At 46.4% G+C, this 15,363-nt stretch overlaps 1 protein-coding gene across 1 annotated transcript in view; it reads left to right on the top strand.

The window, feature by feature from the left end:
• The first annotated feature begins 729 nt into the window (after positions 1-729).
• The window catches only part of INSC (INSC spindle orientation adaptor protein), a 145,731-nt gene continuing 131,097 nt past the window's right edge, over positions 730-15,363 (top strand). The window contains exons 1-2 of the mRNA XM_063641064.1: positions 730-819; positions 2,730-2,877. The gene's annotated coding sequence lies outside the window, so the exon portion shown is untranslated. The remainder of the gene's footprint in view (positions 820-2,729; positions 2,878-15,363) is intronic.

The raw sequence follows: 15,363 nt of genomic DNA, 5'->3' as shown, positions 1-15,363 counted from the left end.
TGCTGTCCAGGGCACTCTGGTCAGGTAGTTCAAATTCTAAATGCTAATAAGAAGTAATCTATTTGGCTCACAAGGACAGGACTTTCCCACCCTCCCCCACTTAGGCCAATAAGCCTCAACAGGTATTCAGTGGAGCAGACGTACACAGGACAGGGTCAGGTAAACAGGCAGGGCTGCTCCCCAGCTCCCACCAACCTGAACTGAGCAGCTTACTACAGAGGCCATGACTGGGATTCTTCCCCTGCCTGGGCCTCAGTTTTCTTATCTGTTCTATGAAGGGTTTGGGTTAGAACTTCATCACTAGATTAGTGTTTCTCAAAGTTGGCCTGCATCATAATTGCTTGGGATGCTAGAAAATAGAGACCCACAGTGTCCCGTGGTGTGCTGCTAGGTGATCAACAACAGGCTTTCCAAAACAAAACAAAACAAAGCACCCTAATTTATAGTGTTTGCTCAATTTCTGTAGTGTAAATAAATACTTCTACCTTGGTCAAGTTCAAGCTAAAAATGTGAAGTCACTGAACTTCACTCTGGGGAAGAGAGGTGCATGTGGGCTCCAGCACACCACCCACCTACTGACTCAGAACCACTGAGGGAGGCCTTGGACTCTGCATTTTGCCCCCCTTCAGATGATTCTAGTGGATCATAAAATTTCAGAACCCCTGAATCCAGAGATCTCTGAGGGCTTTTCTGTCCCTTCTGTCTCTCCATTCTAATTATATTACAGGTTCTCACACTGGCTCTGGGAATTGGGGATCATTTTCCTTCTTGTAAGAATTGCAGAGCAAGGCCTGGAGAGATAGATGAGCCATTGCCCAAGTGAGTTAATGATGCATCTGCACCAGCCTGTCTGGTACTCTGTCTCCTTGTCCTCTGTGAGGGCCCTATCTCTCCATCCCGAGGACAGGGCAGCATCTCGATGTGCATGTCTCAGGGGGATACTGGAAGTTGCAGCTGTGGGTACTGGCACCCATTCCCATTGCTCATCTCTAAGGGTGGGGCTGGATTTCAGCTGCTATCACTATGACCTTTTGATCTGTTATCTCCAGCCCTGTAACTGAGAGCCTGCCTGGTCGTTGCTATTTTTATGCAGGTCCCTCATCTTGATAACTTCTCTGTGCAGGTAGAGGACAGAGTGGAGGATGCCGTTTTTTTGTCTTGAGGTGCGCTGGGGCAGAGAGAGCCATGACAGAGCCCGTGAAAGACCCACCGATGGATGGCAGGGGTGACACAGAAGTTGGGAAGAGAAAAGTTAGGCAAGGAAGTGTACGAACTGCTGAAAAGGTTAAAAATTCTTTCTTTTCTTTCTTTTTTTTGTTTTTTTTGAGACAGTGTCCCACTCTGTTGCCAAGGATGGAGTGCAGCGGTGTGACCATAGCTCACTGTAACTTTGAGCTTCTGGGCTCAAGCAGTCCTCCTCCTATCCTCCTGCCTCAGCCTCCTGAGTAGCTGGGACCACAGGTGCACACCACTTTTCCTGGCTAATTTTTTATTTTTATTTTTTTGCAAAGATGAGATCTAGCTTTGTTGTTTAGGCTGGTCTTGAACTTTTAGCTTTTACTTATCCTCCCACCTCAGCCTCCCAAAATGGTACTGGGATTACAGGTGTCAGCCACTGCTCCTGGCCCAGGATTGTACATTGTTTCTTTAAGGAGCTTTCAGAAGGGATCATTTTTACACTGTAGTTAGGTTGGAAATTTAGTTTTGAACTGGGATTGTCCCTGACTTTCTTTTATTCTAGAGAGTAGTGGTTCTCAAAGCGTGATCTCCAGATCAGTAGTATCAACATCACCTGGGAACTTTTTAGAAATGCAAATTCTTCAGCTCAGAATATCTCCCCCTCTTAGAGCTGTTGCCTGAATCACCATGATTCCTTATTAATTTGTGGAGATTAAGCACTCCTCCCTCAAAAAACTCTTCCAATGCTGATGCCCCATGGGACTGCCATGCTGGGCTATTTTCTCTGACTACAGGGTGGATGAGCTTGTGACAACAGAAACAACTGGGGAATTCTGGATTGGGGATAGGGGAAACCACAAGAGACAATAGAAACTACTCTGGCTATAACAGGCCTTCTTAGGCACTTTCTAATGTGGCTACTTAGAAGGAGGCCTGAGGCCAGCACACCTCCTGCCCCTTGGAGATACCTAGCATAGCATGGCAACTTCAAGCAATGCATAAGCTCCTGGCGGACTGAACTCTTTGGATCTCTCCTGCATGTCTGTCCTCTCAACTCCCTGGACTCAGGACTTCACTGCCTGTCCCACAAGGAACAGGACTTTTCTGCCCTCCTCTACGTGGCTAATAAGCCACAACAAGTATGTGGTGGAACAGACGCAGGAGAGGGTGGAGTGGCCTGGCCCCAACCCCTGTCTCCTCTCATTCCACCAGGGTTTTGCCATCTTCCTACAGTATAACTTCAACTCCCTCGGGCAACATGTGCTCTGTTCTACCCGATGCTTGGGCTCCTGTGCCAGGCCTTGTCCCAAGGGCCCTGTTTATATTCATCTGGGCCTGAAGGACAGGATCCTAGCATTGGAGGCTGGTCAGTGCTCAGAGCATTTGAGGTGCCCCCTCCTTGGAAGTGTGATCGCTTCAGAAGAGTGTAGCTGAGGCTTCTTTCAGTGACTATCTAGGGAATACTGGGGAAACAATTTGGAGCTGAGGCTGGGGGTTGACTATGAACCTGGTAGACTGCAGTGTAAACCTGAAGTCTTTCCTCCATTTAGGTTTGAACTTGTCCTTCCTAAAGTGATGAGTGAAGCTGGTGGATCTGAGATAGGCCATCTGGACAGGAGAAGAATGTGGAGTCAGGCTGGAGGGGACCTTTGCCTGATACAGCTCTGGACCAGTCCTGAGGCGCCTACTTTGGTTTAGGTGAAATAAGCTATTTGTGGGTACACCTCTGAGCATGTGCATGTGTCTCTACCTGTGTGTCTTTCTGTGCATCCATAAGGGTTCCCATGTGTATCTGTGTAGAGTCTCCATCTCACCAGCTGTGAGGCCACAGACAGGTGATTTAAACCACCTGGCTTCCCTTTTCTGTGTCTGTATTATGGGGATAACAATAACTTTTATAAAAGGTTACTATGGCAGCAAAATGAAACAATGCACATAAGCTTCTTAGCACAGTTCCTGGTGCTCATGTGTTAGGCTATTATTATCAATGTCTTGGGTAAGTTACTTAACCTCCCTGGGCCTCAGTTTCTTCATGTGTAAAATAGGGATAATACCAGAACCTAGTAATGTTCTAAGGATTAGAGCAATTGATACCTAAGAAGTTCTCGTATATGCAATAAATGTTAATGATTAGAATGTGTATTATCTTTGTGTATGGATGTGTCTGGATGAGAATATCTGAGTTTGTAAATGTCTCTGAGCATGTCTTGCTGCTGGTGTGTGTATACACACATGTATATATGTATTTAAGTGTGTTTATATGGCCAGACAGGCCCAGTCTCTCTGGTGGAGTTTGCTGTTGGCCCAAGCCTGGACTCCCTGAGCCAGCTAGGGCCGGCGCCGGGGATGGAATTTCCATTAAGAATTAAGCAGGACAGCACAGCATTGAGAAGTCAGGCAGGCAGAGGGGAGGGGGTCGAGGGGGAGGAAGCTTCAACTCTGAGCTCCCTTGGGCAGCCTCAGTACTGAACTGCCTTGGACAAGCTTTGCCTTGAGTCACAGGCCTTCTCAGGGCCATGGCCCAGAAGGATGGGCAAAGGGAAAGAAGCTGTTCACAGGGGCCTCTGTAAGGAGACTTGCAGTCGCTGCAGCCAAGGCTGGAGCCATGAGGCGGCCCCCCGGCATTGGAGAGGCGGCCGGCGAAGGTCCAGGTGGCTGGGGTCTATGGGGAGTCTAGGAGTCCAGGAGGCTGTGCTGTGCCATACGTATCTGGGAAGGTGGATGTGAGAGTGTGTGTGTGTGTGTGTGTGTGTGTGTGTGTGTACTGGGAAGTGGAGGGTGGTGGCATTTATGCCAAGTGCCTCCAGGGAACATCTAACAAACCAAGTCTGTTCCTCTCTTACCCTGAAACCCAGACACAGGGTTTGGGCCTGGAAATAAAAGACCTTTGAGGCTTTTTTGCTAACATCGATCTGTTTATGATCTAAGCCTCATTCTATTTCTAGCGTATAATAAAATATCTTAGTTTTCCAGGTGTTTTACATCCTTGACCTCACTTCATACTTTCAACAACCTCATGAGCTGGGCGGAGATTTTTATGTTCCCCAATGTACATATGGGAAAACTGATGCTCAGAGAGGTTAAGTGATTTGTCCAAGGACTCATCACTAGAAAGTAGTAGAGGCAGGATGCAAAACAGGTTTATCTGAGGAAGAAGTGGAGACTTCTTTCCTTCCCTTCCTTCCCTTCCCTCTCTCTCTCTCTCTCTCTTTCTTTCTTTCTTTCTTTCTTTCTTTCTTTCTTTCTTTCTTTCTTTCTTTCTTTCTTTTTGATGCAATCTCACTCTGTTGCCAGGCTGGAGTGCAGTGGCACAATCTTGGCTCACTGCAACCTCCGACTCATTGCTTCAAGCCATTCTCCTGCCTCAGCCTCCTGTGTAGCTGGGGTTACAGGCACATGCCAACACGCCCAGCTAATTTTTGTATTATTAGTAGAGATGGGGTTTCACAATGTTGGCCAGGATGGACTCAGTCTCCGGACTCCGTGATCTACCCACCTTGGCCTCCCAAAGAGCTGGGATTACAGGTGTGAGCCACCACTCCTGGTTGAGACTATTCTTATCATACCACCTGCCCTACCAGAAACAGACTCAGAGAGAAGATTCTGCAAACAGTCTGTAAGACTGTGGTTTCAGTGGTAATGCCGAGCCAGGTGGCACCAAGCCCTGTCCCCAGCCCTAGACAGCACTTGTTGAGACAGGAACTGAGGCCCCTCTCAGGGAACTTGGGGAGTAGAATCAGGCTGTTCTGGATGACTGGAGGGTAGAGTCGAAGCTGGCTTGTCTGAGAGGAATGATTTGGCCACCTTCTGAGCCCTGGGCCCCCAGGGAGCTGAGGAGGAGAGTTAATGTCAGAGAGCTACTGTGTGTTTGAGTCCAGGGAGCAGCAGTCAGCTTCAGCCAGAGCCTGAAAAAAGAAATAGAGATTATTAGCATCAAGGAAGAGAAAGCTGCAGTGGGACCTTGGCGTGGTCGTTTTGTCATGGGGACTGAATCGAGCTCCTTCTCCCTGAATACATATTGTGAGCAAATTGACATAGTTTGCATGTGAGAGATTTAGGTTAGATGTCAAGGAGATCTTTCCGCCAATAAGAGATCAAGATCCGCCAAGCTTTGGAACAGGGCTCAAGGGAGACCAGGGGCTGCCTTTGCTTGAGGACCTCCAAGAATAGGTCAAGATTCTCTGGGCTCTGGGGGCCTCATAGCAAGAAGGCGGAGGCGGGGGAGGGGGGCTTGTATGAAATGACCTGGAAGCTTTCCTCCAGGTCAATAATGCCACATTCCCGAGCTTTTGGGTAGGAATCAAGTTCCTCTAGATTTAGCTATTTGACAGAGTCCAGGACGGGGGTAGGGGGTGGGGTCTGATCTTATGTGCCGAAGTTAGAAGGAGTTTCTGCAACAACCCCTGGTCATTTTTGGCAGGTCCAAGATGTGGAGGGTGACTTAGGTATGTGTGAGCAAGGTTCCAGAGGGAAGCACTTGCGGTGAATAAACCGTCTCATTCTAGGCATTTGGGGCCGATCAAAGCTGGGCGGCTTCCTCCTTCCGAGCAAGTGAACTGCCCCCAAATCCCTCCTTGTTTTGTTTCAGCTCCAGGGGAAAGGATCGCGGCACATTCCCTTCCCCTCTCCAGATGTTGGCATGCGGGGCACCTTGCGGGCGACCCCGCCCGGACGGTTCCGCGGCTCCCGGGCTATCACCCTGGTGCCTGCCCGCCTGGCCCGGGGGAGCCCGGTCTCTAATTAGGCCTGACCGCGTCCCCATTCCAGCGCTCCCGCAGATGGGAGGGAGCGCCATGTTTCCCTCGCCAGGGGCACCGAAATAGCCTCCTCGTAGTCCCGCGGAGACAGCAGGCAGCCGTGGCTGACGCGGGACCAAGGCTTGGCAGGGAGCGTGCTGTTGTGGAAGGTCCTTGGGAGGCTGCGGCCGCCTCGGAGAGGGAGGGCGGGGGAGGGCGGGGGAGAGCGGGGCGGGGGGCGGGGGCCAGAGGCGGCCCCTCGGGCTGGGCCGGCAGAGCGGCCACTTCGTGCGCGGCATCTGGAGCTGCAGCTGCGCCCCGCCACCACTGGCCGCTCGTACCACCCGCCTGTCTCGCACGCTAAGTAAGTAGACAGCTCCCCTAGCTGGATTCAGGGGGCTGGTGATGCCTCTGCCAGCCTAGTTGGGAACGGTGCAGATTTGTCATTAATTGGATAGTAGGTGTAAGTGTGTCAGTGGGAGCGCTTTGAAGGGGAGCTTGCGCCAGTGTGAGGGAGTGTGTCTGGGTGGGATGTCCACATGTGGAATTTTCTAGCATGTGCCCCAGGGTGTGAGTGTGGGTGAATGAGTGTGTCAGAATGTGTGGTGGCCTGGAGTGGGCCACAGGTGTTTGCCTGTGTGGCACCTGCTGCCCTGGATGGACTGTGTCTGTACCTGTGGAAATGCCTGTGTATGTCGCAGGAAGGCCTCCAGGTGGGCTGAGCCAGTCCACATGTGGATGAGTGAACGTGCCAGCGTGAACCCAGGAAGGCAGAAGCTGGGGCTAGGGAGTGTTATCTGAATTCAGGCTTTCTAAGGTGACCTGACTTGTCCCAGCTGGGGTGTCTTCTCTGTGGGTCATTCAGTTTTGGTTTCTCAGGGCTTAGAGAAGGACAGAAGCTCAGAGCCCTCACACAACACTGGAGTGAATGTGGCTCTGACTGACCCCATCTGGCTAGACCAGGGTCAGGGAGACAGCTTGGGCGACCCCAGTCTTAAACCAGGAGAAGAGACAGGAGGCCAGGGGATGCGTAGACCACATGGCCATGGCCACCCACAAACGCTCGCAGTGCACCCACGCTCACATGCTCAGCATACACACATTCCTGTCCATGTGCGCCAGTCTTGCACACACTCTTCTCAGGATAGCCATGCAACCATTCACACTTTCAACATGTATACCTGTGGACAACGACATGTATGAAACATGCACCTATTTTGTTCAATGCATATGCACAAATGTATCCCTGGTGTGGCCCCACCCTCAGCCGCTAGCCTCCTCCCACTTTTGCCCCTTTTAACCTATATATTGTACCTCTGACAATGGCTCCAAGAAACTGGCCTCAGTGGGGAATATTTTAAGTCAGGGACTTTGGCTGCGGGGGTCAGGGCAGATGGTGATATGGTACCTTTGAGAGGTTCCATTTAATCTGAAACTGAGGCTGTCCATGGAGCTCAGCCAGAGAGCATCTTGTCCCTTAAGCTCTGGGACTTAGAAGTGGTGTTTGCCCTTTTAGAAGTGAAAACTTCCAAACGCTGCCTTTGGAAGGCAAGCCAGGTCAGGCTGGGATCTGAGATGGAGCTCAGCATATGTAACTTGCTCCATGCTGTAGTTTATACTCTGGATTACACTTGCTGCAGAGAAGCAGTGACCCTTCTGGGCTGGGTCCCAGGGCAACCATTTGGCAGGGAGGACAGTGAATTGAGCTGGGCTGATTCCTTCTCTTCTTTGCTTTCGTTCAACCCTACTTTGAGTCTCCCTCCCGCAGGCTGGTGGAGGGATGGCATTTGCTCTGCTCCTCTCCTTTCTTCCAGTGGTTATCTTTTTTTCTGGACAGAATCTTCTCCATGACCTCCTCCCCCTGGTGACCACTGGGCACACGCTATACAGCGCTTGGAAGAGTAGGTGCCCTAAAATACCAGCTGAGTGGTGGTGTTATTCTTCTTAGTAGAGCTTCTAGACCTGTCCCATCCTGGCTATTCTCTTCTGAATACTTCAGTGAGGTACTCAGACTAAATGTGCTCCTTCAGTTGGAAAGTTAGAAAGATGGTATTGAGTTTCCTTCCTTCCTTCCTTCCTTCCTTCCTTCCTTCCTTCCTTCCTTCCTTCCCTCTTCTCTTTCTTTCTTTCTTTCTTTCTTTCTTTCTTTCTTCCTTCCTTCCTTCCTTCCTTCCTTCCTTCCCCTTCCCCTTCCCTCCCTCCTTTCTTTCCTTCCTTCCTTCCTTCCTTCCTTCCTTCCTTCCTTCCTTCCCTCTTCTCTTTCTTTCTTTCTTTCTTTCTTTCTTTCTTTCTTTCTTTCTTTCTTCCTTCCTTCCTTCCTTCCTTCCTTCCTTCCTTCCTTCCTTCCCCTTCCCCTTCCCTCCCTCCTTTCTTTCCTTCCTTCCTTCCTTCCTTCCTTCCTTCCTTCCTTCCTTCCTTCCTTCTTTCTCTCTCTCTCTCTCTCTCTCTCTCTCTCTCTCTCTTTCTTTCTTTCTTTCTTTCTTTCTTTCTTTCTTTCTTTCTTTCTTTCTTTCTTTCTTTCTTTCTTTCTTTCTTTGATGGAGTCTCACTCTATCGCCCAGGCTGGAGTGCAGTGGCACGATCTCGGCTCATTGCAACCTCCACCTCCCAGAGTCAAGCGATTCTCCTGCCTCAGCCCCCTGAGTAGCTGGGATTAGAGGCCCCCACCACCATGCCTAGCTAATTTTTGTATCTTTAGTAGAGATGGGGTTTCTCCATGTTGGCCAGGCTGGTCTAGAACTCCTGACCTCAGGTGATCTGCCTGCCTAGGCCTCCTGAACTGCTGGGATAACAGGTGTAAGCCACCATGCCTGGCCTGAGTTTCTTCTTTCTTAGTGTTTATGGTTTGGTCTAAGGGGTGACTAAGCTCTTGCCCACCAACTTCTCTAATATGCAGGAGAGCAAGTTGGGTTCAACCACTTTTTGAGGGGAATGCTGGGATCTAGCTTCTCTTTGGCCTGATCCTACACCTGACCCTTGGGAGTGGTTAAAAAAGGGCAGGCTGTGGTCAGTCTAGCAGAATAAAGGTGGCAGGGGAAGGAATTATTTTCCCATTGTGCTTCCCTTGTCACTCTGGTTGCTGGGAAGCTCTTAGTCCATCATATGGCTCTGTTGTAATAGCTATGTTAGTTGGAACCATTGCTTTGACTTCTAATTTCTGCTTTATCAACTTTATAGAATACATATTTTCAACTGTAAACTTCTACATCCTTTGTTGAAGGAAATCAGAACAAATAAATGAAAAACCAGCAATTAAGCATTCTATTGGTCTCTGGGGATGGGAATCACACTGGATTTTCTTGGGACGTCCTCAATTTCAAATATGTCATCTGGTTTTCAAACCATATGTCCCAATTTGGCTTCTGTACCTTTGGACTCTAATTGGTGACAATGTCTTGGAGGTTTTTTTCCTAGTAGCTCTGGGACATAATGCCCATCTCTGTGCTGGCTCAGACAAGGGGGATAGTTGAGAATGAATTGGGCCATTGATAAACACCGCCTGCTCCGAGTGTTTCAGCTGCCAACTCTTCCCTGTCTCAAAAGCTCAAGTGTCTGGGTGCCCGAAGGAGTTTGACCCTTGCCCTAAGCCTGGCCCTGGCCCCACAGCCACCCCTTCCTCATGTGACCCTGCCCAACTCAGGGCTCTGCCGGGAGGTCTGTGTCTCTTGGATCTGAGCCCTCCTCCAGTATGGAACACAATATCTCTGATCAGGGATGGCCCTTGTGGAACTGGAGCTTGGGATGGGGAGCTTGGACTTAGGAGTGTGGAGGAGCACATGAAGGGCTTTATTGCCTCCTTGCCTGGGTCTGTGAGGCTAAGTGGTCAGGGAATCATTTGTCACCTCTTACCTGCAGAAGTGCACCTCATCTGAATGCAGGGCAGGGTTCTAGCCACATTGCAAAGTTGGTGAAATTTCTAATTCACTCCAGGACAAATTATTTTATGCTGCCCAAGGCCATTCATGTTTGGAAAGGAGAAAGCTGGAGGGTAAAGCTTAGCAAAAAAGAGTGATTAGAATAACTCGAATGGTGGGCTTTCAGGCATTGCATTGAGGTCCTGCTTCTCAGTATGTGTTATGTCAACCCAAGCTGGTGGCTGTTGCCTGCCTTCAAGATGCATCCTCCCAGAAGCATTTGATCACAAGGTAGGAAAGACGAAATCCCCTGTGGCCTGGTACTGAGTAATGTGCTGGTGGCTTGGTATGGGTGAGGTGTTTGTTCCTTCCCAGATAAGTGTCATCTTAAAAAGGTAAGACTAAGACTGGAGCACATCTCTGCCGAGTTTTCACACTATTTAGACTCTGGTTGTCCCCTGGGCTTTAAGCTCAACCAAGTAAAAACAGGCTTAAAAGCCAGCAAGAGCATTGTGTGAGATAGTTAGGACTTCTGTACAGGAAAGGTAACTCACAGTAACTCACTTTTATTTATTATCGACTACTGTCCACCTTCCTTTTTAGGCTCTTTCCATCTTTTGTTTCATGAAATCTCTCCCCCTGCCTTTCAACCTCCCACCAACATGCAGTGGGCAGTGTTGAACTTCTGTGCCTTCACTTCTCCCTGGGGCAAACTCCGTCCTGGGAACCAAGCCTCTGCCCAGACTCTGCGATCTGGCCGGCTTGATCTCCCCTCTTCCAGCTCCAGGGTCCCCTCAGTGCCAAGCTCTGGGCGAGTCTTGGATACTTTGAGGATGTCTCAGGGCAGATCAGACTCTGTTTGGTGTGATGCAGTGTCTGTAGGCATCAGCAGTTTGGCTGGGTAGTTGTGTATAGTGTTCACTTTCTGCAGGAGAAATGGTTTTGTCTTACAAACCAAATATTCTGGGTTTGGAAACCATGTGGAATGTGGCCTGTGGTTGGAGGGTGTAAGCTACGTTGTGGGCCTGTGTGTGGTGCTGGATTTAAAGACACTGTTGAGGGACAGAACAATCGGCTCAGGCCATCTCACTTCTTTTGATGGAGGGTCAGAGGTGAGCAGTACATACTGGCAATGTGCGGAAAAGAGAGCACAGGCTTTGCAGCCAGACAGATCTGACTTGGAGCCTCAGTTTCCTCATCTGTAAAATGGGGTTCTTCATAAGGCAATGTGGTGCTAGAATTGGAAAGTTTATTTGAAATTCAGTGTCTGGCATAGAATAGGCAAACCGTAAAATGCAATATCCTTCTTTCTTATGCCACCTACTTTCTGTGAAAGAACACTGGACTAATTGGCGCAAGATCTGGATTCCAGCTCTGACTCAGCCTTGGGCACACTGTGTTATCTTGGGTTAAGTCACTTACCCTCTCTGAGCCTCCCTTTCCTGGTGCATAAAATGAGAGAACTCATTTCTCTCACTTCTCTGCATTTTCTGAAGATAATGAAAGAGACTAAAGTTAAGGGTTCTCTTGGAAGATCCAGAAAGTGCAACCAAAACTGATTCATTTATTCATGCCTCAGTATTAATTGAGATCATTTGCTGTGCCAGGGTCTGTGCAAGGCCCTGGGGGTAGAGGCAACTAGGAATATCCCGGGCTTCAAGTAGCAATCAGACCATATGGCAAGGCAGACTTGTAAACAAAGGCCTGTCTCTAGGGCATGATCAAAGCAGGTACTGGAGCACTAATGTAGCAGCAAGGAAGTGTTGTCTCCAACTGGGGCAGTCAGAGAGGCCTTTCCGAAAGTGTAAGTGCTTGGTGTGGATCTTGAAAGATAACAGGAAGTTGCCAGGAAGAGGAGGACATTGTAGGTAGAGAGACCAGCACGTGTGAGGGCACACAAGTGTTGCCTAATGTGGTAAGTTTGGGGAACTTTAAGCAGTTAGCATAACTGGAGCCTATGGTGTGGGTGGTCAGTAGTGTTGGGGATGAGATGGAAGATGTTACAAAGAGCGTTGTATGGAGTCCGGTCTGGATGCTGTCCTGAGATGTTTAGACTTTTTGTCATATTTATGGGCAAGCATTGAGGTATTTTAAGAAGGGAAGGACATGGTGGATATGGGCTCACTTATTCATTCAACATTTATTGAGTGCTTCCTATTTTTATGTCACTCTAAATTTTGACATATCAAATATAATAACTATGTATAAGACTTATATAAGAAATCTCTCTTTATTCATGTCTCAATTGTTTACATGATCTTCCATTTACTTTATTACTTTCATTCTCTCCAATCATACATAAATATTATTTTTATTATTTGTGTATATTTTTATTTTTTATATAACATATTTCACTGTATATTTTTATAATATATTTATTGTTTTATTTTATATGAATACTTATGAAAATGTTTATATTTCTGATCAATTGAGGAGAAATTGGAGACATGATGCCTCTTTAGCCCCTATATAGTTAAGTATACATTTCCTTAAAAAGGATATTCTCTTACCACAGTGCAATTCTGTCCTAATAATGTCTTTATGGCTCCCCAATCTCCCTTGCCTCAGTCAGGATCCAATCCATAGATTGCATTTAATTGCTATCTCTCTTTAGTCTCCTCAAATCCAGAGCAGTTCTTCTGCTTTATTTGTTTATTTTTTGAACTTTATGTTTTTGAATAGCACAGGTCAGTTATTATGTGGAATATCTCTCAATTTGGTTATAGTTGATGGTTCTGCATGATTAGATTCAAGCAATGCATTATGGGCGGGAATACAACTGCCGTGAGGTTATGTCCTCTCCAGTTTTCATATCAGCAAGCACATGATGTGGGGATTGTCCCAGTGCCGGTGATGGGAGCTTTTATCACTTGCTTAAGAATAATGTCTGCCAGTTTCTCCACTGCGAAATTACTATTTTTTCTCTCTAGAATTAATAAGTAATTTTTGGCGAGATACTTTGAGACTATGTATAACCTGTTCCTTATCAAACTTATACCCACTGATTTTATCATCATTGATCATTTTGAATCAATTATTTCTTCCATATTTAGTAGTTGGCATTCTACTTTAAAAAAATCTTTTCCCCACTCCCTCCCTTCCTATCACTAGGGTCTCATGAATTCTTCATTTATTCAATGGGTTATAATCAATTATTATCTTTATTTTATTTCAATGTTCACATTGTCCCAAACTTGATTAGTGGGAGGCTCTGCAAGCTGGCTTTCTTTGTTTTTGATGCATCCCCATGATTTTCTGTGCTCTTCCTTACTATTTACTATAGCAAGAAGTTACAGGCTCAATTTCCTTACTTTGCTACAGCCCTGGAATTAGCCATTTGTCTGAAGAGCCCTGGATCCTTTTAGTCAAAAATGGTATTTAGAAACCAAGATTTAAAGGCTACCTGTGCTCTTTGTGATTGGTGGTGTGTCATCATTTATATGCTCTCTTAGCAAACAGAGTTAGGACATATATGTATATTTATTTCTCCAATCAACCAATACAATACATTGTTACATGTTTTTAGAAGAAAAAACCCCCAAAGACTGTGATAGAGAGTAATGGGGTAGGAATACTTTAGATTGGGTGGTTAGAAATGGCCTCTTTCAGGAGGCAATATTTAGAAAGACAGCATGAGGTGGGTGGATGGATTGGAAGAAGAAAGAGTCTGGAGATTGTTTTAATTATTCATACAGTAATTACCAGGGCCTGAACTAAGTTCGAATGAAGAGGTGGTAGAATCAATAGGACACAGTGACTTGTGAATGCAGAAAGTGAGGGAGATGAAGGTGTCTAAGGGACTCCCAGTGTGATGCCTCAAAGGCCTCTCAAACTCAACGTGTCCAAAACAGAATTTCTGTAGTTCTTTTTTTTAAATATATATATATATATATATATATATATATATATATATATATATTTATTTATTGTTATACTTTAGGTTTTAGGGTACATGTGCACAATGTGCAGGCTTGTTACATATGTATCCATGTGCCATGTTGTTTTGCTGCACCCATTAACTCGTCATTTAGCATTACATATATATCCTAATGCTGTCCCTCCCCCCTCCCCCACCCTACAACAGTCCCCAGAGTGTGATGTTCCCCTTCCTGTGTCCATGAGTTCTCATTGTTCAATTCTCACCTATGAGTGAGAACATGTGGTGTTTGGCTTTTTGTCCTTGCGATAGTTTACTGAGAATGATGTTTTCCAGTTTCATCCATGTCCCTACAAAGGACATGAACTCATCATTTTTTATAGCTGCATAGTATTCCATGGTGTATATGTGCCACATTTTCTTAATCCAGTCTATCGTTGTTGGACATTTGGGTTGGTTCCAAGTCTTTGCTATTGTGAATAGTGCCGCAATAAACATACGTGTGCATGTGTCTTCATAGCAGCATGATTTATAGTCCTTTGGGTATATACCCAGTAATGGGATGGCTGGGTCAAATGGTATTTCTAGTTCTAGATCCCTGAGGAATCGCCACACTGACTTCCACAATGGTTGAACTAGTTTACAGTCCCACCAACAGTGTAAAAGTGTTCCTATTTCTCCACATCCTCTCCAGCACCTGTTGTTTCCTGACTTTTTAATGATGGCCATTCTAACTGGTGTGAGATGGTATCTCACTGTGGTTTTGATTTGCATTTCTCTGATGGCCAGTGATGATGAGCATTTTTTCATGTGTTTTTTGGCTGCATAAATGTCTTCTTTTTAGAAGTGTCTATTCATGTCCTTTGCCCACTTTTTGATGGGGTTGTTTGTTTTTTTCTTGTAAATTTGTTTGAGTTCATTGTAGATTCTGGATATTAGCCCTTTGTCAGATGAGTAGGTTGCAAAAATTTTCTCCCATTCTGTAGGTTGCCTGTTCACCCTGATGGTAGTTTCTTTTGCTGTGCAGAAGCTCTTTAGTTTAATTAGATCCCATTTTTCAATTTTGGCTTTTGTTGCCATTGCTTTTGGTGTTTTAGACAGGAAGTCCTTGCCCACGCCTATGTCCTGAATGGTATTGCCTAGGTTTTCTTGTAGGATTTTAATGGTTTTAGGTCTAACATATAAGTCTTTAATCCATCTTGAATTAATTTTTGTATAAGGTGTAAGGAAGGGATCCAGTTGCAGCTTTCTACATATGGCTAGCCAGTTTTCCCAGCACCATTTATTAAATAGGGAATCCTTTCCCCATTTCTTGTTTTTGTCAGGTTTGTCAAAGATCAGATAGTTGTAGATATGCGGCATTATTTCTGAGGGCTCTGTTCTGTTCCATTGATCTACATCTCTGTTGTGGTACCAGTACCATGCTGTTTTGGTTACTGTAGCCTTATAGTATAGTTTGAAGTCAGGTAGCGTGATGCCTCCAGCTTTGTTCTTTTGGCTTAGGATTGACTTGGTGATGCGGGCTCTTTTTTGGTTCCATATGAACTTGAAAGTAGTTTTTTCCAATTCTGTGAGGAAAGTCATTGGTAGCTTGATGGGGATGGCATCGAATCTATAAATTACCTTGGGCAGTATGGCCATTTTCACGGTATTGATTCTTCCAACCCATGAGCGTGGAATGTTCTTCCATTTGTTTGTATCCTCTTTTATTTCATTG

This window comes from Symphalangus syndactylus, chromosome 6, assembly GCF_028878055.3.
Source record: "Symphalangus syndactylus isolate Jambi chromosome 6, NHGRI_mSymSyn1-v2.1_pri, whole genome shotgun sequence".
Lineage (NCBI taxonomy): Eukaryota > Metazoa > Chordata > Mammalia > Primates > Hylobatidae > Symphalangus > Symphalangus syndactylus.
The sequence above is the reverse complement of the archived record's forward strand: the minus strand, read 5'-3'. Positions and strand labels throughout refer to the sequence as shown.